This window comes from Peromyscus leucopus, chromosome 1 (assembly GCF_004664715.2).
Source record: "Peromyscus leucopus breed LL Stock chromosome 1, UCI_PerLeu_2.1, whole genome shotgun sequence".
Classification (NCBI taxonomy): domain Eukaryota; kingdom Metazoa; phylum Chordata; class Mammalia; order Rodentia; family Cricetidae; genus Peromyscus; species Peromyscus leucopus.
Genome location: NC_051063.1, coordinates 136,538,906 through 136,557,088, shown reverse-complemented (window position 1 = coordinate 136,557,088; position 18,183 = coordinate 136,538,906). Strand labels below are relative to the sequence as shown.

The 18,183-nt window shown below is 38.9% G+C and overlaps 1 protein-coding gene across 1 annotated transcript in view; it reads left to right on the top strand.

The window, feature by feature from the left end:
• The window catches only part of Agbl1 (ATP/GTP binding protein like 1), an 830,193-nt gene that overhangs the window by 418,799 nt on the left and 393,211 nt on the right, over positions 1–18,183 (top strand). The gene's annotated exons all lie outside the window — the stretch shown is intronic.

Sequence of the window (18,183 nt, the reverse complement as noted above, 5' to 3'; positions counted from 1 at the left end):
TATTGCTGAGTCCGTGGTCAGGCCGATTCAATAGACAAGAGGGAAAAATGTTCCTTTGTTCTCCACAATAGATAGGAAGGAGCTGAGGAGTTGGTTCATTCAGTAGAATGCTTCCTGTGTGTAAGCCTAAGATCCTGAATTCACATCCTCAACATTCACACAAAAGACCAGGTTTGAAAGGGTGCACCTATGGTAATAACACTGAGGAAATAGAGACAGGTGAGTCCCCAGAGCTTGCTGGCCAAATTGGGAAGCTGCAGGTTCACCAGGCACTATCTCAAGAGGTAGGATAGAGAGTCAATGAAAAAGGCACCTGGCATTGACATCTGGCCTCTACTCACACCCACACCAAAAATAAAATAAATTGAAAAATAAAGTGGACAGGAAGATACACGGTACATGATTGGGACCCTAGAGTCCACGGGGCCAACTGATGGCCCATTTTAATGCATAGAAACGCTGTGGAGGGACTCTGCTCTTGCTGCCTGGCTTTTGGGAGTTTGTCAGCTCATAGAGTGAGAACTCACTAATATATTGTGACAATTGACTGCTGGGCAAGAGTCAGGGAAGTTAAGAACAGGTCATTCCACATTCTGGTATACATATTTGTTTAAAAAGTAAAATCTTAGCAAGTGAGAAGATTATTAATTGAGTATCTGAAATAAGACATCTATTTTTCATCAATTATTACAGTTGGAACAAATAAAGGTATAAGTCATGTGATTTTACAGCTGTTTTAACTGTGAAAGGAAGTATTTCTTAATATATTCACAAGTAGTACAATCATTCCTGTTATGTAATTGTACTTCATTAGCCCCCAAAGAAAGCCATCATCAGTCACTGTCCATGTCCCCTTCCCTTAGTCCCTGGCAACTTACTTTACACTGTGTCTCCATGGATTTTCTTATTCTGAACATTTCATAGGAATGATACCACAAAGTACATGGCCTTTTATGGCTGTCTTTGGCTACTTAGCACATATCTAAGATTCACATTAAAAATGTTGTTAGATGTGTCCGGACATCATTTCTTCTTATGGTTCTGTAATATTTCATTGTGGGAGGGAATGTGCTGTATTTGTTCATCCACCCATTGGCTGGCAGATATTGGCCTATGTTTACTGTTTGGCTGATATAAATAGCCCACTGATTTTGATACTCTTTTTTTTCCTCTCTATTTCTTCTTTTTTTCTTCTCTCTATTTATCTTCTCATCTTATTTAATTCACTTCTTTCCTCCAATTTAACTTTCTCATGATTTCTAGTTTATTAAAGTAGAAGATTAGTGGGTATCTATTCTTGCCACACCCTGAAGCATCACCCCTAGTGAGGTAGCAGGTAACTGTTACACCTGCTTATGACCTTGAAGTACATGTCCCTGGGGCGAGGGCCCTTGGGACCCTTAAATTCTGGGATGCACGTACTAGGTCCCTCTTTGATTCCTCATGATTTTCAATGCTGAGATGGACCAGGGCAGATCTTGCCAGAGAAGAGCATTGGACCATGCCTCACCCTTCCAGGATCCTGTGACAAATTCTTTATTCTGTTTTGTGAGTTAACCCCCAAATAAATCCTTTGATCATTAAGCAGACTCCATGGATTACTAGTGATGTATTCTCATTAGAAGGTTAGGTTATTGATTGCACCGTTTTCTTCATTCCTGACATGGACCTTTGAATATATGAGATTTCCTGTAAGTACTGCTTCTATGCAATTCTAAAGGGTTTGATATACTCCTTTCGTCATCAGTCATCTCAAAGTATTTTCTAATTTCTTTTGTGCTTCTTTTTTCCTTTGACCCAATTGCTATATAGAATTATGTTGCTTAATTTCTGTGTTTAAGGATTTCCTCAATTTCTCTTTGATAATTTGTTATTTTATTTGCTTTTGGTCATAGAAATACTTTGCAAGAATAAGTATTTTATAGGTAACTATGTCTGTGTTATGGCTTCTCACATGATCTGTCTTGGAGGACACTCGATATGGACTCATGAAGAAGCCATGTTGTTGAAGCAACTCTTCTCTAGATATCTGTGGCTAAGTGGTCCATAACATTGTGTAAGTTACATTGTTTGTTTCAGGTTTTGTCCAGTTGCTCTATGAGACACTGAATGTAAGGGAAATGAAATTTTCAATGCGGGAAGAATCATCTTTTCCTTGATTCATTTGTGTCGAGTTTTTGGTTTTCTGTATTGTGATATTTTGTTATGTATGTACAAGCACATTTACAGTTGACACAGCATCTCACTAATTGATCATTTATATTGATATTATTGTCCATGACGTCTTTTGTGACCTTTTTATTCAGTTAAAGTTAGTTTGGTCAGTATTCTAGCCATCCTGTCTCTTGTCTCTCTTTGTATGGCATATCTTCAACTGTCTTTGACTTTTAACTCATGGATTTTTGTTTCCTTGGAATCCACAGTATTTATTTCAGAGCCAGTTTAAAGTCGAAGACCTGAAATTTTTCTTTTCTTCCAATTTTAAACATTATATTGAATAGTTCATTAATTTACATTTAGAGTAACTAAAGATAAGTGGATATTTATTATGTCGTTTTGCTATTTATTCTGTGTGTCTCTCACTCTTCCTTGTCATTTTCCTCCTTAGACTGGTTGATGTTACTTAGTTTGCATTGCTAGGAACCAAGCCCAGGGTCTTGTGCATACCAGGCAAGTACTTTACCACTGAGACATGCCCTTCGCCTTGTCTCTACCACTTTTGGAATTTGTGACTTAATTAATATTATATAGTTTGGCTTTTAAATCCGTTTTTCTTTCTTTTATTTTTCCAAGTTATTTTCTCTTTGCCCTAAGGATTTCAATGAATATATAACAATCTAGATAATATGGATATAATTATAAATTATGTATCCATATTTTAATTCTGTTAATGTAGATACTTCTAGTGCCCCTTTATTTAAATATAGAGTCTTCTGCTTACATGTGATGTACAAAAGACTTGTTAGTTAAAACTGTTCCAGGGCACCAGATCCTCTGCATATATGTTATGGTTGTTAGGTTGGTGTTTTTTGTGGGACTCTTAACTGTGGGAACAGGTGTGTCTTTGACTCTTTTGCCTGCTTTTGGGACTCCTTTTTCTCCTGTTAGGTTGACTTGTTCAGCCTCAGTGTGAGAGCTTTTGCCTTGTCTTACTGTATCCTGTTTTGTTGTGTTTGGTTGTTATCTCTCAGAGGCCTACTCTTCTCTTGAGTAAGACTGTGGGAAAGTGGATCTGGAGGTGAGGAGAGGTGGCGGGGAGCTAACAGGAGTGAAGAAAGGGGAAACTCTTTTTTTTTTTTTTTTTTTTTTTTGGTTTTTCGAGACAGGGTTTCTCTGTGTAGCTTTGCGCCTTTCCTGGAGCTCACTTGGTAGCCCAGGCTGGCCTCGAACTCACAGAGATCCGCCTGGCTCTGCCTCCCGAGTGCTGGGATTAAAGGCGTGCGCCACCACCGCCTGGCAAGGGGAAACTCTTGTGTGGATGTATTGTATGACAGAAGAATCTATTTTCAATTTTAAAAAGTAGTAGAAGAAGAAAACATAGTGTTCACTTTTGTTTTGAAACATTTTCACATTGTATGTGTGTATTTGTGAGTGTATTACACACACACACCCATATATATATAAGAAACAGATTTATACATACATATATATATGTATGTATAAATCTGTTTCTTTCCCTATCCAATGTATTTTCTTTGTTTATGTTTGTTTAGTGTTGTTGTTTTAATGAATGATTAGACAGATTTTTCTCACTTGCTTGGGACTATTAAGTCTCACAACCTTTAGAGGGATACCTTGTATGCATTGATATTATGTCCTTAGTACTCAATCAGGAAGTTTGTAAGGTCATCCTGACTTTCTGTTTGTATGGTGTCACAATCTTGGTCATGAGTGAGAATTTTGGTCCTTTCCCTTCTTCCCAAACTGTGCACATATATTCCCAGCAAAAGATTAGAACATTTGAATGCTCCATGCATGTTTCCTTTCCAAATATTGAGTTTTAAGGGTTTATGTTATACCCATCACTTGCCTAGTTATTACCATTGCCTAATAATGCCATGTTATTCAACAACTCTCTGGGATTTTTGTGGGAAAAAAAAGTGCTCCTGGGGAAATGAATGTCTGTTTCCATTCAGTAATCAGCCAGGTCAATGAAGATCACTGCTACTGATTCCCTTTGCCTGTGAACAGAGCTCAGAGCCATCCCAAGTCTTCTCAACACAGCAGTCTTAACTGAAGAGTCTTGACACAACTTTTAAGACACCACTAATTGGATTTCACTTGCCATCTGCCACATTGTACCTGACAGAGCCCATGAAATTGTAAATTCAGAACAGATGACAGAGTGAAAGGAGAAAAACAGACCCTTTTTGATAATTGTGATCTCCCAATCTGGAGTCTGGGAGAGAGGGAGGGGAACAGTAGCAGAGAGGACTACTTCCCTTCTTGAAAAAGGTGGACATTGAGTAAATCAATGCATATATCATGCTTTATAAAGTTTTATTAGGACATGTGGCATGAAAACAGAAGAGAGCTACTGGGGGAATGAACAGAATCAATAGGGAGTGAGGCAGGGGGAGCAATGGAGGAGGGGGATAAGTGAGAGCACGGTAGTTAGGAAAATGCCATAATGAAACTCATTACTTTGTATCCCATCTTTAAATATTAATACATAAAATGTTAATTTGAGATATTTCTCACTTTGAAGTGGGAAGGGCAAGGAAGAAGGAAAGCAGGCATTAGCTTCAGACAATTTTACCTATGGAATATGATTCTGACAATTGTTCTTTTTGATAAAGAGATGTAAAAGTCAGTTTAATTATGTATGTAGAAGTGTACTTTGCTGCTTAGAATAGTCAGTGAATCATAGATGATTTTTTTGCTGGTCCAAGAGACCTCACTGTGAGGATGTTCTGTTTGCTAAGAGGAGTCCCTGGGAATAAACTAAAGTGCTTCCCAGAGATTAGAGATTAAAAAAAACAATTCATTCATTCTATTTGATAAAGTGAGCATTATGTGCTGTGAGGTGTTTGGGGTGCTAAGGACACAACTGTTAACTGAGTAAGACACATGTTATTATGAAACCTACATTCTAGCAGTGATAATAGATCATGAACTACAGTGAGGGTAGATGTGTGACATAGTGGCTGATACTGTTAAATGTAATGGATCAAATAATAAAATGAGCATAACGGGCAACTGGGAAGCAAAAAACGACCTTTTTGGATAAATTACTGTGTAGCTAAAATTCCGGGGAATAAACCATTGGATGCCTATGGAGAGAGTGCAATAGGTAGATGGTAGAGAACACAGAGTGTGCTTCCAAACAAAGCACTGGTATGGGGTGAGTGAGACAAGTGGAAAATCAGTAGAAGAGTTTGGAGAGATGTCAAGACCTTCTAGAACGAATTCTGTTCAGGTAAGGCTAGGACAAGTCAATTTTTATCAAAATAACAGCAGAGTCTCTTGCTATTCTACACAGAGTAGATCATAGTAGTGATGGTTAGGGGGTGGTTATAGTGGAGCAGAACAGAGGCTCTTGATGTGGTCCAGGTAAGACCTGATAGGGGCCCAAGCAGGGTTCTGGTGTTGAAGGAGATGCACTGTCACTGTTTTTCATATTTATTTTGAAGCAGAATCTATAAATTTCCTGAGGAGTGGGAATAGATGTCTAAAATAAAAGCATTAAATATGACAATAAGGTGTTAAACTCAAGCAACTGTATGAATGAATTCTGGAGCCATTTGTAGGGAACAGACAGAGGAGAGCTACTTTTCCTATCTTCATTTATAAAATTGCAAACTGGTAATTTTAGTTTTAACTTCTTGGATGTAAATACGTATGTGTGATTCAGCTGCATAGGTTCAAGTCAGCACAAAGACTTTCCTGTAGTAGAATGACATAGAATGCACACACACACACACACACACACACACACACACACACACACACACACACACACAGAGGGATAAATAATAATGATGAAGAATGTTTCACAAGGACAGTGAAATTGTGCTTTAGGCAAAACAAATTTCCTGATTTCTGTAGACCATCTATTTTCATTTGAATAGTTACATAAACCTAAACTGCAGTTCCATCAGACATGAAATGATAAGTGTCTTGGGGGTTAAATAATCAATTTAGGGTATTTTGTTCTCCTTAAAATTTTTCAAGATTAACTGAAATTTTCAAGAAAGTCTGCTACTAATGGTATAATTGGTCTCTAGGCTTTTATATAACAAGTAGGTATTGGGATTTGTTCGAAGCAGAGCATGCTAAATATTGAAACTGACTCAATAAATACACAGCACTATACACAAGCAGTGCATAATCTAAATCTAAAGTTTCGTTCAGGAAACTATTTGATGGTGATATAAATGTGAATTTTAGAAGGAAAAACTGTTGTCAAAATAAGAACTTGTGGCACATCTTCAAGTACCTTCTGTGGGTCATGTCATTGAACTTCTAAGAAGTAAGCAAACTCTTGAGGGTTTTCATCAAGCAGAGATTGAATGAGAGCACAGCCAAATAATTTGACCAAATCTATGTATCAAGTTGTAAAACCAAACTCATATATACAGAACAGCTCTGATAGCATACATGTAAGCTTTCCACCATTTCCTTTTCTCAAGGAAATGCAGAGCTTAGAAAAATTAAGAGACCATGGTAAATGAAGACCACATGAGAAAAGGAAGAAACAAAGTGCTAAAGAGGCCCACAGAAATCCACAAAGATACCCCCACAAAAGACTGCTGGCAATGGTCGAGAGACAGCCAAAACTATCTACTCTGGTGATGGGATGGCCAAACACTCTAATAGTTGTGCCAGAAACCCCATCCAAGGACTGAGGAATCTGGATGCAGACATCCACAGCTAGGCCCTGGGTGGAGCTCCGGGAGTCTAATTAGTGAGAAAGAGGAGGGTTTATATGAGCGAGAATTTTTGAAACCAAGGTTGGATAAAACACAGGGACAAATGGCCAAACGAATGGAAACACATGAACTATGAACCAAAGGCTGAGGGGCCCCCAACTGGATCAGGCCCTCTGAATAGGTGAGACAGCTGATTGTCTTGGTCTGTTTGGGAGGTATCTAGGCAGTGGTACCAGATCCTGGGCTCATTGCATGAGTTAGCTGTTTGAAACTGGGACTTATGCAGGGACACATGGGCTCAATCTGAGAGGAGGAGACTGGACCTGCCTGGACTGAGTCTATCAGATCGATCTCAGTCCTCGGGGGAGGCTTTGCCCTGGAGGAGGTGGGAATGGGGGAGTGGGCTGGGGGGAAGGGGAGGGGGCAGGAAGGGGGAGAACAAGGGAATCTGTGGCTGTTATGTAGAACTGAATGGTATTTTAAAATAAAATAAAAGGAAAAAAATAAAAAAAAAAAGAAAAATTACCATGGAATAATCGAGTCAGATCAAGACTCATGACAGCATCTGGCCTTGAGAAATTTCATGAAAGGAAGGGAAGAGAGCAAAAGATTCTAAAGACTTCAGAGTTACTTCTATCAGCAATAGAGAGGATTACAGGCATGAGCTAGCATGTAACATTCTGGTAGTATCCAGGGGCAGATGGTACTGAGGGTATAAGAAAGCAAATTGAGCAAGTCAGGAGGAGCATTTCTCCATGCTCTTTGCTTCAGTTCCTGTCTCCAGGTTCCCACCTTAAGTTTCTGCCCTGATTTCATGCTGGATTGCCAGCTGTAAGGTGAAATAAATTCTTTCCTTCCCACCTTGCTTTGGATCAAGGTGTTTTACCATAGCAATAGACAACAAACCTAAACCAGCAGTGTCTTGGTTAGGGTTTCTATTGCTGTGAAGAGACTCCATGACCATAGCAACTCTTATAAATGAAAATATTTAATTGGGGTGGCTCACTTACAGTTTCAGAGGTTCAGTCCATCATCATCATGGTGGGACATGGCTGGGTGTGGACGGACATGGTGCTGGAGAAGTAGCTGGGAATGCTACATCTTGCAGGCAACAGGAAGTGGTCTTCCAATATTACACTGAGGAAAGTTTGAACAAAAGAGACATTAAAGCCTGCCCCCACAGTGACATACTTCCTACAATAAGACCACACCTACTTTGAAAAGGCCACACCTCCTAATGGTGCCATTTCCTTTGGGGATCATTTTTCTTTCAAACCACCACAAGCATCATGTAGTATTAGTAGGCAATGTTGCTGTCAGGGGACAGGGTGGATGTCTTCAAGCTTATGAGAGCCCCAATCAGGCCAAATATTTGTCTAGATCTATGATCCTAGGCCTACAGACTTAGAGACGCCATACAGCATAGCTAACCACAATGGAGTCATCTGGAGGACAATCTTTCTTTCATGTCTCTGTAGTCAAAGGGAGGAGAAGCTATTATTCCCAAGATACTTTTGGGGTTGATGAGGTCACTGGGGGAGATGCATTGGTGAGTTTGCTTTTTAATCTATAGAGGGACATTGCCATAATATAAAACAATTTTTAAAGCACAGAAAAAATGGAATAAGACTTATCTTTTATAGTTTCTATTCTTTGATAATTCCATATATACATTTATTGAACTTTATACTTTGTACCCTCAATTACCCTGTCTCACCCACTCCTCCTTCTCATGGTAAAAATCCTTCTTCATTCCATGGGTCCCCTTCCTACTATCATCTCTCTCTCTCTCTCTCTCTCTCTCTCTCTCTCTCTCTCTCTCTCTCTCTTTCTCTCTCTGTCTCTATGTCTCTCTCTATCTGTCTCTGTCTGTCTGTCTGTCTCTCTTTGTGTATCTCACTGAGTTTAATTATAGTTGACTGTGTGACTATTAGTAGGGGGTTATTTACTGGAGCATGGACAACTTATCCATGGCTACACTATTGAAGAAAGCAATATTTCTTCTCCCAACCACCATTAATTGTCAGTCAGTAGTTCTTAGGGAGGGGCAGAGCTTCATGAGCCCTTGTGCCTTTCATGATGAAATGTTGAGGAGATCAATCACGTACACCACATCTTTTAGTGTTAAGTGTAACTGCATTGAGTTTAAGAATACATTGTCCACAATTCTTCACAGACTTGGAAAGAACAATACTTAACTTTATATGGAAAAACAAAAAACCTAGGATAGCTAATAGAATCCTGTATAATAAAGCAACCTCTAGAGGCATCATAATCCCTGACCTCAAGCTCTACTATAGATAATAGTAGTAAAAACAGCTTGGTTCTGCCATAAAAACCGACATGTGAACCATTGGAATCGAATTGAAGACCTTGACATTAATCCACGCACCTATGAACATATGATTTTTGACAAAGAAGCCAAAACTGTACCATGGAAAAAAGAAAGCATCTTCAACAAATGGTGCTGGCATAACTGGATGTCAACATGCAGAAGATTGCAAATAGATCCATATCTGTCGCTATGTACAAAACTCAAGTCCAAGTGGATCAAAGACCTCAACATAAATCCAGTTACACTGAACTTGATAGAAGAGAAAGTAGGAAGTGGTCTGGAACGAATTGGCACAGGAGACTACTTCCTGAATATAACACCAGTAGCACAGACACTGAGAGTGACAATTAATAAATGGTACCTCCTGAAACTGAGAAGCTTTTGTAGAACAAAGGACACTGTCAATAACACCAAACGACAGCCTACAGAATGGGAAAAAAAATATTCACCATCCCCACATCTGACAGAGAGCTGATCTCCAAAATATATAAAGAACTCAAAAAGATAGACATCAAAATACTGAACAATCCAATTAAAAAATGGGCTACAGAGCTTAATAGAGAATTCTCAACAGAAGAATCTCAAATGGCTGAAAGACTTTTAAGGAATTGCTCAGCATCCTTAGTCATCAGGGAAATGCAAATCAAAACAACTCTGAGATACCTTCTTACACCTGTCAGAATGGCTAAGACCAAAAACACTGAAGACAGCTTATGTTGGAGAGGATGTGGAGCAAGGGGAAAACTCCTCCATTGTTAGTGGGAATGCAAACTTGTATAGCCACTCTGGAAATCAGTATGGCAGTTTCTCAGAAAATTGGGAATAAGTCTTCCTCAAGACCCAGTTATATTACTCTTGGGCATATACCCAAGGAATGCTCAGTCTTACCACAAGGACACATGCTCAGCTATGTTCATATCAGCATTATTTGTAATATCAAGAACCTGGAAACAACCTAGATTCCCCTCAACTGAAGAATGGATAAAGAAAATATGGCACATATACACAGTGGAGTACTACTCAGTGGTTAAAACAACAACAACAACAACAACAAAATGACATCATGAGGTTTGTAGGCAAATGGATGGAACTAGAAAATATCATCTTGAGTGAGGTAACCCAGACTTAGAAGGACAAACAGTATGTACTTACTCATAATTGGTTACTAAATGGGAGGGAAGGGATGGCCAGACTGCAACCTGCAACTCCAGAGAGGCTAGCTAATAGGAAAAGACCCTAGGAGTGACACATGGATGACCCTGTAAAGAAGTGGATGAGATCTACATGAATGGACTGGGTGTTTGGGGGTGGCAGAGGGTGAGGAGTGGGGGATGAGAACATAGGGAAGTGGGAGGGTCAAGCTGGAATAGGGACAGAGTGGGAGGGCAGGGAGGAAGACACTGTGATAGATGAGGACATCATGGGAATAGGAAGAGGCAGGGTGCTGGGGAGGCTCTCAGGAATCCACAGGGTTGGCCCCACCTTGGTCTGCTGGCAGTGGTCCAGAGGGTGCCTGGACCAGTCTACTCTGGTGACCAGCCTAGCAAATAACCTAGCTGTCATCATAGAGCCTTTGTCCAGTGACAGATGGAGGCAGATATAGACATCCACAGCCAGGCACCAGGCTGAGCTTTGGGAATCCTATTGATGAGAGAGAGGAGAGATACTGCAGGTGAGGGACACTGAGATCATGATGGGAGGATGTGCAGAGATGACTGGCCACACTAGTGGAAACCCTTGAACTGTGGACTGGTGGCTGTGGAACCCCCATGGGACTGGACTAGGCCCTCTGGATACGGAAGACAGTTGTTTGGCTCGAACTGTTTGGGGGGCACCCTTGGATCCTTCTGCTGAAAGCTGAGAACTGTGTTAATCTATGAGGTAAGTATTTAGAAGACAGTTCAGTAGAGTGTTCATTTAGCAAGACAAAAGTAATAGAAGGAGCAAGAGTCAGGAACTTCTTTCTTTCAGGAAAAGAAATGGAAAGTCTTATGCTTCTCTAGAGGGCTCTGGTTTCTGAGTTTCTTGGGAGATCTCAGCTGTAAATTTCTTCACCAACTTTTTCATCATGGATATGGGGATGAGACTTCTTTTATGACTTTCTCTCTCTCTCTCCATATATATATATATATATATATATATATATATATATATATATATATAATGTGTGTGTACATATATATTATACATTATAAATGTTTGTAACATTTGTCTTTCTAGGAATTTTTTCTATAAATATTTCCATCAAGGAAATCATGGTAACTTTTACTCCAAAGTCAACTGTGACATCACTGAGGAGGCCATTGTGGAGACAGAGATGATCAGGGATCATCAATATTCCATGATTAAAACTATTGAGTTGACAGTTGAAAATCAAGACTGCAGTTTGAATTTACATATTGACTATCCCTAGAAGAACTATGCTGACAGTAGGAGAAGAGAGAGTTGAATTTCCTTTATTTTCTAGATAAAGATGAATTAGTTGCTGCCACATGCTGATCACTAAGTTGTCCTGGGATTGAGAAAGGAACAGAGCACAACTGTGTTCGCTGACTGGTACCTCACTTGACAATAGTCCTAAACAAACACAGAAAATTTTGGAGGACGTGTATGCTGGTGTAATGATTGGGGGAACCTGAGTGCTATGGATGCATGGTAGGTGCATTAGTTGGATAATCCATGTGTAGCGAATTAGTGATTCCTATTTTTTTAGGGTACTTTTATATTTTGAATATCACTTTATACTTTACACTGACTTGTAAAATGTGAAGGGTATTGTTTATTTTACTTTTAAGAGAACTGGAGACAAACGGCAAACGTGATGGAAGACTCCTGTCATCCCAGAATGTGGAGGGCCAGAGGCCGCAAGATTGGTATAAATTTGAGGGCATCTGGGGCTATACAGTACAATACTATCTCAAGGAAACCAAAGGTCATAAAACAACAACAAAAACACCCCACCCTCCCACAGAAACAAAACTCAAAACAAAGATGTCAAAAGATTTCTAAGACTTACAGTAAAGATGTGAGTCATGGCTTTGGAGTCATAGGCCATTATTTCTCTCTCTCTCTCTCTCTCTCTCTCTCTCTCTCTCTCTCTCTCTCTCTCTCTCTCTTTCTGTGTGTATGTGTGTGTGTGTTATAAGCATATGTGCATATATATGTTTGACTGTGTTCACTCTTTGTGCACATGTAGAGGCCAGAAGTTGATGCCAAGTGTCTTCTACTGATCTCTACCTGATGTTTTGATGGGTATCTCATTGAATATAGAGTTTGTAGTTTCAGTTAGATTGGCTGACCAAGGAATGCAAAAGAACCATGTGCCCCTATTGCCTCCCAGCACTGGGGTTCAGGAAGTATACCACTATTCCTGGCTTTTATGTGAGTGCTGCCAATCCACACTCAGATAGATCATCATGTTCATGTGGAAAGTACTTTGCCTCTGATAACCATTTCTCTAGACCCCATGATCATTTATTTTGAAAACACTGATCAATACAATCCTTACTTCAACCAATACTTGAACCCACAAGTTTAACACATAAATCAAATGGCATAAGCTGGGATGTACTAGTGAGTGGAGGTGTGCAAGGCAAAGACTCTCCACATCTAGTCATTTCCTTTCCACCTTTCATTGCTTTAGGGCACTAGGTTCATTATACAGATAAGTTCTGCAAGGCTTCTGAGCATCTTGCAAACAGCCTCTTTCATGGCACAGAGTTTATTCAAATCCAAAGTCAACGTGGGAGTGTGACATTAGACCAGTTTCCAAACCTTTCCAAACCTGTACTTAGTAACTTGAAATGTACTAATTATGATTATGTTTATGGGCTATTGTGAAGACTATACAACTAGTAAGACACAGAAAGAAATTAAAACTCAGTGAGTGCTGTTTGGGAAGGTGCTCATGAAATGACAGAGATGATGATGATGTTGGTGAGGAGGTAAAACAAGGTTTGATAAGTGGCCTAAACCAAGTTTCTCCAATGTTTTCTGTATCTCAAACATGAGAAATAAATGAATGTTGAGCATGATGTGGTTTAGATTCTGTGTTGTGCAAAGTATTTATTTTGCTTTTCAGTAGGTTTTGATTTATTGAGCATGCAACATTTCAATGTTTAATAATTTTGTGTTACTATATGATCATTCAAATCTTTTTTTCAGAAATTAACAGAATATATTGTAGACATAATAATAAATCTTAAAATATAAGGTTGAGTAAAATATAATCATTAATATAACAATGAAAAAAATGTTTAAAGATGCAAATATAGGCATGATCACCAATCGATAACTTAAAAGCTAACAGTAAATAATTTTCAAAGTCTGATTTCATCATTATTATATATAATATAAGCTATTTATAAATATTGCTTAATTTATCTAATTCTTCCACTTATTCTTCATGATTGATACTCTATCTTCCATGTGATCCGTGGTGGGTTGGTGGAAACTCAAATAAACTTTGAAATAATTTATAGTGTTGATAAAAGTTACTATTGTGGGGCTGGAGCGATGCTCCATGGTTAGAAGCCCTCGTTGTTCTTACGAGAATCTAAAGTATGGCTCCAGTACCCAAGTTGTAAGGCTAATAACTACCTATCACTCAATTCTGTGGAATCTGACATCATCCTTTGACCTTCACAAGCATCTGCACTCAAATTGCCTATATACATTTATGAATAAAAAATTGAAATATAGTTCAAATCATGATAAAATTGTATTACTTACCTTCTATCTAGCTTTTTCAAATGCCAACTGTAGCACAAAACTTAAAAGGTCTTATTAATGAAAATAAACCTGGATCCAGGTATTGGGGTGAATGCTGGAAGATCAGAGAAGCAGAACAAGCCACAGCTTCCTCACCTCACCAATTCCTCAGCTGATAATGTTTCCTCAGACTGGATACCTCTCAGCTGAACTGTGGTGTTCAAAAGCCTAAAAGCTTAACCAGCCTAGTTCCTGGTTTTCATGCCTTATATACTTTTCTGCTATTGCCATCACTTCCTGGAATTAAAGGCTCATCTTACCATGCCTGGCTGCTTCCAGTGTGGCCTTGAACTCACGGAGATCCAGGCAGACCTCTGCCTCTGGAATGCTAGGATTAAAGGCGTGTGTGCCACCATTTTCTGTCCTCTATATCTAGCGGCTGTTCTGTTCTCTGACCCCAGATAAGTTTATTAGGGTGCACAATATTTTGGGGAACACAATATCACCACAGCCAACATCTTTCATGACAATATAATGATTAAAACAAAAACCCTAACATTAATATACTAGCACTAGTTGCACATGCCTTTCGTATTTCCATGGTTGATCCAATATCTTTTTCCAGAATCTTGAATGGATTTCACTGTCAGGCTTCTTCAGTTTTCTTCAATCTAGAATAGTCCTTCAGCCTGTTCCCTTCCCTCTCCTCTCTTCCCTTCCTCTTCCCTCCCCATCTCTTCCTTTTATTTTCACTTTTCTTGATTTAAATACCTGAAGGGTGCTGTTCAGTTATTAGAATATTGTATTGTGCTTGTCTGATATTCTTCATGATAAAATAGTGCTTTTGTGTGTAATTATCACCCACAAAAGTAAAGTGAATTTCTCAGAGCATTGTTTTCTAGGGTACGTGATGTGGGCATGTCACACATGGTCGTGGTAACTCTGATCTCTGGATGAAGTAGTATCTGTGTGCCTCCTCCACCATGAAGTCACCATTTCCCCTATAGAACTGGGTGTCTTACTGGGAGCTCCTCTTAACCAATTTGAATGCTGTGTCACTTACACACTTTTGCTCATTGATATTTACATCCATTGATTAGTTCTGTTAAAACAATTATTACTGTGCTGTTTGTTTGCCAGATGATAACTTTGTTTTTCTCATCCCTTCTGTATTTGCTGACTGAAATTCTACCAAAATTAGAACCTATTCTTTTTTCTTTACTATTTATGGCAATATGAACTTTAAAGTATTTTCTATGAATTATAATACTTTACCACTATAATTTAATTTATTGACAAGTCTTCCTATATTTGGTCATTATAGTTCCATAGACTTGGAATTTCTGACATTGCAAATTGTACCTTTTTTAATTTTTTTTTTTTATTTTCCAAAGTCACTATATATTCTAGACTGATATTTTTCACTGCTCTTCCCCACAGTGGAACCCCATATTTCTTTAAGTGCTTATACTTCTTTGTAAGTAATGATGTTCAGAAATAGAGATCACTGCATTGGGTATGTTTCCTGCCATAAAGACATTTTGCTTCAACATTTACCAGTGTATCGAATTATAAAATAGATATGTGAATACATATGTATACACACCCACACCCACAAACATCTGCTTATTTATTTGCCTCTCTGTGTATTCCAAACTGTAAGTTCATGCTGACAATCAATTCCAGTACATCACAGAGTCCATGCTTTATTCATAATTCTTAAGAAGCCTGATAGGTATTATTCCCGATTTGTTTATTTTCTCAGTCCTAAAAGGTACATCATGCAGACTCAGAACTTTTAGCTCAAATCCCCTATTGCTGTTTACAGAAGGTATCCTGTTCTTTTTGCCTTCTAAAATTTTGTTTTAAATACATATCACATACACATATATGTATATATTTGCAGATAATAAAGTTTATCTGGAAAATCCTGGACAATAAGGATTAGCATGAATAACAAAGAGAATGGATGCATATTAGCATGAAATTGTGGAATAATATGAAGAATCCCCAACAAATCAGAGCCTTTCCCCCCCTTGCATTTCCCCAGTGTTTTTATGTGTCACAGGGTTTAAATTCCTCTTTAGTGTCTATACCATGTTTGGGGTCTCCCCATGGTAACCTTGTGTACATATGTACTGTCATGAGTTCGCGAGAACCAACCTGGCTCCAGAAGCTGGAGTTGCACCCAGAGCTGTGCTCTGAGAACCATCATTTGCTCTGATCCTTCTACCCCCAATTCTGCCTATTCATCCTTTATGTTTATCCTTTATTTCTACCCAATATAGGTCATACATTTTATTAATTTCTGATTTATCATTCCTGTATTTATACACAAATAAATCAATGCATATATATATATATATATATATCTTATTTCTCCTTTATTCTTGCATGTGTTTTATTTTTCTTTTTAAATATTTTTATTTTATAATTAATTTAATTTTACATATCAGTCATGGATTCCCCTGTCCTCTCTCCTCCCACCCCCCAGCCTTCCCCCTCAATCCACCCCTCATTCCCACCTCCTCCAAGGCAAGGTCACCCCTGGGGAGTCAGCCCAGTGTGGTAGATTCAGTTGAGGCAGGTCCAGTCCCTTCCTCCGTACCAAAGCTGAGCAAAGTGTCTCAGCATAGGCCCTAGGTTCCAAAAAAGCCAGCTCATGCACCAAGGACAGGTCCTGGTCCCACTGCCTGGGGGCCTCTTAAACAGTTCAAGCTAATCAACTGTCTCATTTATCCAGCGGGCCTAGTCCAGTTCCATGGGGGCTTTTCAGCTGTTGGTTCACAGTTCATGTGTTTCCACTAGTTTGGCTATTTGTCCCTGTGCTTTTTTCAATCATGGTTTCAATATCTCTTGCTCATATAATTCCTTCTCTCTCTCTCACCAATTGGACTCCTGGAGCTCAGCCTGGTGTTTGGCTGTGGACCTCTGCATCTGCTTGCATCAGTCATTGCATAAGAGCTATCCAATATCAATCATGATAGTTTGGGTGTTTGGCTATCAGATCACCAGAGTAGGTCAGCTCAGGCACTCTCTCAACCACTGTCAGTAGTCTATAGTGGAGATTTGTTTGTAGATTTCTGGGGGCCTCTCTAGCACTCTGCTTCTTCCTATTCCCATGGGGTCTTCATTTATCATGGAATCTCTTTCCTTGTTCTCCCACTCTGTTCCCAATACAGCTGGGACCTTCCGCTCCCCTAAGCTCTCTTTTCCCTGACCCTTGGCCTCCATTGCCCACTCCCCCATTACCCCCAGTTTGATCATGTAGATCTCATCCATTTCTCTGTCATTGGGCAATCCCTGTGTCTTTCTTAGGGTCCTCTTTACTAGGTAGTCTCCCTGGAGTTGTGAGTTGCAAAGTCCTTTGCTTTACATTTAGTATCCACTTAAGAGTGAGTACATACCATGTTTGTCTTTCTGAGTCTGGGTTACCTCACTCAGAATGATATTTTCTAGTTCCATCCATTTGCCTGCAAACCGCATGATGTCATTGTTTTTCTCTGCTGAGTAGTACTCCATTGTGTATATGTACTGCATTTTCTTTATCCATTCTTCAGTTGAAGGGCATATAGGTTGTTTCCACATTCTGGCTATTACAAATAATGCTGCTGCGAACATAGTTGAGCATGTGTCCTTGTGGTATGATTGAGCATTCCTTGTGTATATGCCCAGGAGTGGTATAGTTGGGTCTTGAGGGAGGTTGATTCCCAATTTTCTAAGAAAGTTCCATATTGATTTCCAAAGGCATGTGTTTTATTTGAACTCATAGCTACATATCCTGAAAGTCACTACACCAGATCAGTTCACACAGTTTTCTTCTTCTTCTTCTTCTTCTTCTTCTTCTTCTTCTTCTTCTTCTTCTTCTTCTTCTTCTTCTTCTTCTTCTTCTTTTTTGGAATGTGTAATGCTTTTTTTTCTGGATTTGCCACATTAATTTTAACTGCTTTTCTCATGGAAATTTTCTTCTTCATGCTAATATGTTATGTCTGTTTCCTTTATTATTTGTTCTCATTGTTGTTAAGGTGCATTGTAAAACCATCTATCTACCTATCTATCTATCTATCTATCTATCTATCTATCTATCTATCTATCTATCTATCTATGTATATGTATGGTATATGCACATGTGCTACACATATGTGATGTGTGTATATTTGCATATTTATTATATGCACATATATTTATCATACACACAAAGACAAGCACATGCGTATATATATATATATGCATGTGTGTGTGTCTGTCTTGTATATCATGGTTTCA